Below are 8,945 nucleotides of genomic sequence, written 5' to 3' on the forward strand. Positions count from 1 at the left end.
CCCTAATAAACTGGACAAATGAGCTTTAGTAAATCAAACTAAGCTCGGTTAGCACAAGTAAAAACACTAAGTCTTCTACTACTAAGTCTTCTACTGAGCATAAAAAGTTTTTCGATGGTATTCATAGCTTCCACTGCCCTAGATCTCGGAATGCATTCGAGACTCATAAAATTATATCAAGAACTCAAGCGAATGGGGGACGAGGGGCACAAGCACGAGCTGGAAGGACCAGCCCCGCCCTGGGTGGCCTCCTCGTCCGTAGGAGACATGGCTCAAGATTCTGTTCAGTTCTGTGACCTCATACACGTTGGTATTAAGATTTTTTTTGGTTTTTTGTTGATGGGTTGGTTGTATTTTGTTTTTTTTGTTGATTAAGGTTGGTCGTAAAAAGTGCTGAAAAAAAAAGGAAAAAAGTGCCATCGCAAGAATGGGTTTCTTGTGGACGGAGGACGCCCAGTCTACGGGAGAGCAAATAGTTTTTTTTGTGTTAAAACAGTTTTTAAGTTGTAAGAGTAAGCCTTTTGGAAGACCGCCTTTAAAATTCGAATTCGTATTAGTGAAAATTGAAGGATACGAATTTTAAGAAATTGAAGTAAAAATGCCACCGGTAAAGCGTCTCCTTGAGGGGAAGGACACCATGGAACGGGGGGAGCGATAAATATTTGGCAAGAAAAAGTTAAAGGGTAGTATGCCTTCATGTCCACTAATACATTGACTGGTATATAATATTTTTTTTTTTTTTGAAGTTTAGGTGATATGATAATGTATAAAGTTGTAAGATTTATATGTTTTTGTATTAAATATCACCGAGTAGAGAGGAGGAGGGGAGGGAAAAATAAAATAAAAACTACCTCTGAAAAATGTTAAACAAAATTCCTTCTGTTGGCACACAGAACATGGCGATGGTGGTGGTTATGGTCTTGAGGTCAGTTTTGGGTTTAGGTGCCATTTTTAACATGATGATTGTGATGCTGACGAGACTTCAAAAAAGTGGAACCCTTTCTTCTGGATAAATGAATTCAGCTTTGTGAAGACGTCTGAGTCAAAGACAATGTTGGTGCCGATTTCCATAGAAACGGGTTCTGCTGAATGCATGATATACAGGCTGGAGTCACAGTAACTCTGGTCTACTAATGTGGCAGTTAATTTAAGATCAGCATTCAGTCGTAGCCACTGGAACAGAATTCCTATGTCGTCAGGGAACGGCATCGCCATATTCTGCGTGTCAACAGAGTGGCATCTTCGCCCAGACAAGTAGCCAAACTGTATGACCTGCCCAACTAATACTCTCTTTCCCCTGCTAACCGGTCTGTAAACGCACCATTCACCGATACGGAATTCCGACTTCACACCGACCTCTGCATTGGTTTGTGGCGACTCACGTAGTCCTACTCGTGGCGCCCTGCACTCTAACCTGTTTTAATCTGTCATTGATCACCTTCTCAGATCTTTCCCTTAGAAGCTACAACAGAGTGATGTTTTTCATTGGCGCTTTTGAGCCATGAGAAGTCTTGAAAAGACAAAATCTAAAATTGTTTTTATTTATCACCGTCTCACTAACCCAATTTTTCTCAACTTGGTGTTTCACACAGTGAGCAATCACTGGCAAATCTTCAAAGATGCTGTCACTTTCTGAGCCCGATGCAGTTTCAGTCGCGGAAGCCTTTTCCTGCTTATCGGACAGAGTATTTTCCTCTGAGTCATCGTCTGAGTCACTGTTGTGAAGTACAGAAAGACGAACATTCGGTACTTGGTGACTAAAAGCAGAAAGTACGTCGTCGGGTATCAAGGCTTTCATTATTCGCTGGCTTTCATTACGAGCTCGCCCTAGCTCGAGCTTGATTTCATCGTCCCCGGGCAAAGAAAAGTCGGAACTGACAAACACAACACCAATGGATCTAACAGGCTTGGCCTTGGGAAAGGACAACTGTTCATTAGAATATTGAGCTTCAAAATTTGTTATACTTTCATATCGACGAATTCGATGCAGAAGTTGGAGGAACGAAAAGTTTATTACAGTACTGTAAGTGCTGGTTTGAGACCGCATCTTCCTAAAAAAATCTTCACACGGTAGGCTATTCATGTCGGAGAGTTTGAAAAGACGTTCTAGCCCAAGCCGTTTGAATCGACGAATGAGAAGCACTAGGGAATGAAAGTTTGCCGTCGTAAAAAACGCGCCGTACGCTTTCCATAAGCCAAAGATAAAACTGTCTTCCTTCGCTTCCAGGAACACGCTGTTTCAGATGTGCCGGAGGCACGAAGGAAGGGACACCTGCGACGGTCAGTTATTAGCCCCTCGATTAAAACAAAGTGCCGCATTTGCAGACGATTAGTACGGTAGCAGATCCCTAGCAATGCATAGAAATTTTCACAGAAAAAGATACCCAAAGAGCTGTTTAAAATGTTAATAAAGCTAAGTACAAAGATATGGAGAAAGAATTCAAACATATAGTAAAAGCTAGATAGATAGATTTATTCAGCCCATAAGCCACATGGGCCATCACTAAACAGCCCTAAATGTAAAAACTTAACGTCATAAGTCAAAATATAAATATGGTTTTGCAAACTTAAATATCCTTTATATTCCATGACTATCCTAGTTAAATTGAAGCCCAAAATCCCAGATAATTAATAAGTTTTTGGCAAGTCTCCATGTATGCGCCCAAGAGTTCAAACCTCACCCTTTTTACTTCTTTTCTAACAGTCAAGGGTTGAACGAGATCCTCCTCATCATTTCCACACCTTGGGCATGAATAGAGGCCTTTTCTATGACGAATCCTTCCAAGATATTTCCTTTTCCCAGCTGGAAGAAAGTTCGATCCCTCTTTTCTGACCCATCAAACTATTGTGCTTAGCGAAAATGGCATAACCTCGTCTTAGGAGAATCATGCTCAATCAAGGAGGCACACTTGTGCCTCTTTAAAGAGGCGACCCACCACAATGTTAAGCGATTTCCGGTCCTAGCGGTCGCAGAGAGACGGGGGTAATTGCGATATGTAGTCTAAGCTTAAACTAAGAAACATGCGAAATTTCATCCCCCTCCGACTTTATCTTCATGGAGGAAAGTGGGCCGGAAGTTTCGACCCTCCCACCACATCCCCCCTTTAAAGTTGTTCGATCAGGCTGAAAATTAGAGGATAATCTTTACTAGGGCCTGGCAGCTTATCCTCAAAATTTCAGCTCAATCCGATCACTCCTTCCCTGTTTTCCAAAAACCAAATATACCCACTTAATGTTCATGAAATTATTTTTTTTTTTTTTGTTAGCCACTCCTACAGGCCACAGTTGGCAACGGATCCGGGTGAATGAGGACTCATTCGAAGCGGAATTTGACCTGTTAGGGTCTTTTGATATTTTCAGACCGAAAAAATTATCCCCCGAATTTACATTTACGGAAAACCTCGTTTTCCTATAAGAGCCCATGTTAATTTTTCCCACCACAGCCCCCCTTTAACGTTGTCCGATTAGGCTGAAATTTAGAGGATAAGCTTTCCTGGGGCCTGGGAGCTTATCCTAAAAATTTGTTTTCCAAAAACCAGATATCAAGTTTTGTGGGGATTTACTTGCATCAAAAATAGATAGTATAGACTAAAAATAATGTAACAAGTGTTTCTGTGGTACTGTGGTCGCTATTCCTGACTGTCAGGCGGAAGACCCGGGTTCGATTCTCCGTCAGAGAAAATTTTTTATATATTGAATTTAAAGTTTAAAAAAGAAACTCAGTTTCTTTTTTAAATCCAATCTATTAAATCCTTCGACTCAACAGGCGTCTCCAGAAGAATATCACAGTCGGCCTTCAACTTACAGGTAAGTCTCCACTGCTTTGATAACATGCCGTATACCCGCATGCTCGAAGACAAGTTGAAAAAAGAAAATCTTACTGCGCATTTGATTTGAGTATTCAGGAATTTAAAGCCTTAACACAAGAATCTTCAAAAGCGGGGGGTTTGGGGTAACCCCCCGCTTTTTAACTGTACAAAAATGTGCAGAAATTATTTGAAAAAAACTACGTTTTCTAAAGAGTTAAAGAGGCTGAGTCACAAGTTCGAACCTTGAAACGTACAGGGATTAGGAGGTACAGTTGGGGGGCTGCTGCCTCCCAACCCCCCGCTTCCGTATATGAAAGGGGCTGTGCCCTCCTCAACGCTTCGCTCTTTACGCTAAAGTTTGACTTTATCACAACTCTTTTTTTTAAACAATAAAAACTTTAGCGTAAATAGCGAGGCGTTGAGGAGGGCACAGCCCCTTTCTTATACGGAAGCGGGGGTTTGGGGGCGGCAGCCCCCCAACTGTACCTCCTAATCCCTGTACGTTTTAAGGTACGAACTTGTGACTCAGCCTCTTTAACTCTTTAGAAAACGTAGTTTTTTTCAAATAATTGATAATAGAGCCTTGTGCGCAGAAAATGAGGATTTATATTTTTGGATTGTTTGGATTTGTTGATATCTTTATGTTCGAATAAACCTATCTATCTGTTTTGTCTATCTAAGACGCTTCCAAACCCTACTTGTTCTCCTTATTGCTTCCATTGGAATCTATACTAGTTTCATTAAATAAAAGTAGTGACAATTGAATGGCGGTTTCGGAAATAATTTAAAGCACGTTTTCTCTCAAAATTGAATCCAACACTAAATTTTCTTAGAATTGTACAAAAAACAGAAAAAGTCAGAAAAACTTCATTTTAGCATAAAAATGTCCCGATTGCTGAATCCAAATGTATAACACCATTCACTAATTTGATTTGAATTTACCATTTGAATATTTTAGCCTAAAAATATTTGAGCGTGAGATTTCTTTTTCTTATTTGTAATATTTCAGTGCTATCAAAGGACTTCTCCTTAAAAGTAAATGGGTTTTAAAACTTGGATGTTGAACATTGCCTGTCTCGCAAAATTACGGACAGGGCACATAACTGTCACTATAGTTGTACATAATTTTGTTTTTGTCAACAGCTGGGGCTCGGGTATAAAAAGTCACTTGCGTAAACCTTTACAAACCAGTTGTAATGAATAATACGTCGTTCTAAATTCAAATACGCTAGAGAGTAAACAAGAAGAAAATTTACCCCAACCTTTAATGGTAATATATGGTTAAATAAAGAGCAACCCCTTCAATAGTAGCTGAAACTTTAAATAATGGAGGTTTAATAATAATAGGCACGTAAAAAAATCTGCTTTTTTAGTCTGGTTGCAAGCAGGTGAAGTTCATTGGTCTTAAAAATACCCATAAAAAGTAACTGGCATAACTTTAGGAAAAGGGAAAATTCCCAAAAGGATGTGTGATGCTGAGATGAGCAGAAATTATTCTGTCTATGGGGGCCCCTTCTTCAAGCCTTGTTTTTTTACGTTAAAGTCTTAAAGCTCTTTAAAATACTTCTCATTCAAAATCAAGGGCCCTTGTGTTTGAGTAGTCTTTCCTAAAGATTCATGACAAAAAGTCAAATTTTACCGTAAAGAGCGAGGGTTGAGGACGTGGCAGCCCCCTCATATACATTTTAATTTCTGTTTGCTCCTTACTTTCAGTTGAAGAAACTTTGTTCTTATTTAAATTCTGACTGTTTTTCAAATCATACCGAGAAATTCCCCCGTGCAACATTTTCCTGGATAATTCTCCCGGAAACTTTCCTCCCATGGAACATTTTTCCGCGGAAAATACCCCCTCCCTTCAGAAAATTACCGCAACAAATTTCAGTATATTTCCCAATAACAAATTCTATATGTGGATAATATGGGCAAATTGTGTAACTTACAGCACTTTCTCCTGAGATAATGGAGGGTCATGTCATCATCAAAAGCATAGTTATTGGACTTTTCTACTACGCTGAATTAAATGGTTATATTAAAACTTTGATCGGAGGTCTTTTGGAAAAAATGGGCGTGGGATGGGGCTAGGTACCCTCCAATCTTTTTGGCACTAAAAGAGGACTCCAGAACTTTTGATTTCCATCCAATTCATTTATCTCCCGATCTTCTAGGGTCATTCGTTTCGATACGATCGCGACTGGGAAGAAAGAAAAGAAACAAAGAAAAACAACAAACTAATAAACACGCATCCGTGATCTTTCTTCTGCCAAAAAATGAAAAATTCTATGTTTTTGCAAATAGGAGCTTTGAACCTCTACAATAGGGTTCTCTGATATACTGAATCTGGTAGTGTGATTTTCGTTAAGATCGCCTGACTTTTGGGGGTGTTTCAAATTTTCTCAGGCTCTTAGCTTTTTATGGGTAGCATAAAACTTGATGAACTTTATATATTTGGACTCAGCATAAAAAAAAATTCTTTTCAAGTATCTATTGTTACCAAAAATCCGGTTTTTAGAGTTTCGGCTACTATTGGGCCGAGTCGCTCCTTACTTACGAACTATTTGATAATAAGGAAACGAAATTTTGTGTTTTTGTATTCAGGTAAATTGATTAAGAGTAGCAAGATTGAGGTTGGATATATTTGCATAATAGAACAGTTAAGTGAGATCTGAGGTCCAAGCTTCCTGTCCCCCAGAAATTGTCAGAATGGATTGTTCTTTTTTAAATACTACCATGTAATTTTCATATATCTGCTTTATTTTTTATGCGTGAAAATTTGCATAACTTTAACCCTTTCAGGACAGCATTTATTTCTTGATGAAAAATATTTTTTTTCAGTTCGAAACTTGTTGACACTATTTTTTTTATTATTTTTAGATATTATTCCAAACACCCATTTCTTACCATTCATTCCACTGCGAAATGGGATCTCCAGATCCCGTCAGTGTATTAGCTACCAAATTCACATTTGCTGAAAATTATTATTGTATTAAAAGAATGATGCTTTACAACAGCTTATCATCCAAAATTAATATTTATTCAAACATTTTAACTTTACTTTGTGTGATACTCAAGAAAGCAGTTTTTTCCTTGTTGCAGCATAGGAAAACCCAACAAGATTGACAATAACTGTTTGGACGAGATTCCTTCTTTTTACTTGCGCAGATTTCACAACGAGACCTGGAGCGTTCAGCTGACCAGACTGGTAAATGTGTTCCAACATTCTCTAGACGAACATCATCCGGTAAACTGAAAGCTCCCTTCCTTCTTTTCATGTTCTGATTTCTATCAGTCACTACAGGAGATCCGTAACGAGGGCGTCCCCTTGTCGTTTCAATAGGTGGCTTCAAGGATAACTGTATTAGGCCTCTGGCTAATCTTCTTCTAAAGTCTATCAGTGGGATTTTTTCCCCTTCTGGCTTTATTACTTGATAAGAAGCATATGCGTTTGTGATGGTCATATCCAAGAGACCAAAGAACAAGCTATGCCACCACTTATAGCACTTTCGATTGTATCCGTGAATTCCACGCAACATGTCAGCCTGATCGACTCCTCCCATGTATTCGTTATAATCGCTGACCATTTTTGGACAAGTTAAGGTCAAATCGGTTTCGTTTTTTTTCTTCCTGGTAATTGTTATCATCTCAGTTGAGTGCCAATTGGATGCCAAAAAGACACTTTTATTGTCTCTCCACTTCAAAGCAGCAATTTCTTGCTGAGAAACTAGCCAATCTGAATCACCTCTATCCATCTTCTTGTCCTCTATAAGCTCAGGGAAGTGCTTTCTTGTTTTCATTATTGTCCCACAAGTATGAATACCTTTTTTTTTTCAAGTATTAAAATAATTCAATGGAAGTGATATAATTGACAAGATACACCATGTGGTGTTTGTACGCGATGGGAGCAGTTAATTTGACAACTACTCTCATTCCCAATCCCAATTGCGCCTGTACGGATGATTCTTCTTTCTTTCCTTGATAGATTTCAAATCTGTAAATGTAGCCAGACATACATGCAAAGCACCAGATTTTATATCCTTGCTTTATGGGTTTCACAGGGTTATATTGCTTCATAATGGATGTACCCTTAAATAATCTTATACTCTCATCAATTGAGAGAGCCTCTGCCTAATTCCCAGCACCAGAGAACTGTATGTTCAGCTTTTCAGTCAACGGTCGAATCTTGAATAGCTTGTCCTTACACCCTTCGGGTATTGCATGGTTGTCATTGAGATGGATTAAATCGTCGAATTTGGGCAAAATCTGTTTCTAGTCCTGCTCTTACATATAGCTGAGACCTGTACATCTTCAAAGCTCTCCAAGTACATTTTCATGTCTGGGACTGTATGGTATGACATGATTATGTTTATGCCTAGGAAACCCAAGAGTTGAGTCACAGTTGAGGTCTTGAAGATATTGGCTGAAGCCAATTTATCTATCTTTTGCTGGGAGTACAGGTTAGTTTGCTTAACAATCTGATCTAGTAACTTCCTGTTCCACAACCGAAGGGATAAGTCTGTTGGTGTGCTACAATCATCAAAAAAGTCACATTTTGTTCCACTTTCTTCCGAAAACGTTCCCATAGTTGGGCTGCCATATCGAAAGAAGAATTTTCGTTTGCAGTTTTCATGGCAATAGAAGAGGTAGATGTGACAGCTGAAGATCTAAAAGCTCTTATGGTAAGCTTTGCAGGGCTCCTATCAAACTTAGTACCAACTGGAATGGCCAGTGGTATGGTTTGAGCTCGGCTGTTTGGGAGCAATTTGGATTTAGGTGCTGCTGTATTACTTTTTGGTTCTTCAGAACCAATCTCTGGTATTAAAACTGCATCCAGCTCTTCAATGCTGAGGCCAGACTCAGGCAAGACGCCTTGATCATCAGACAGGTCGCAATCTGACTCTAATTCTGTGTCCGAGTCATAGTCAGAAGGCAATTCGTCTAGTAAAGTTGAAAGATTTTCTGGGGCTATTTTCTTCTTCATGTTCTGAAAAAAGACATTCTGTAACTAAACACAAGGGATGCATACAGGTTCCACTAGTCTATCTTGTACAAGGTAAGAAACCCTTGTAATAATGTACACAACAATTAAGGTAAGGTAATGCATGATATTGTAAATTGATTTTAAGAAATAAGATTAATAAA

Source organism: Artemia sp. Qi Xiang Cuo, chromosome 14, assembly GCF_049724085.1.
Source record: "Artemia sp. Qi Xiang Cuo chromosome 14, ASM4972408v1, whole genome shotgun sequence".
NCBI lineage: Eukaryota > Metazoa > Arthropoda > Branchiopoda > Anostraca > Artemiidae > Artemia > Artemia sp. Qi Xiang Cuo.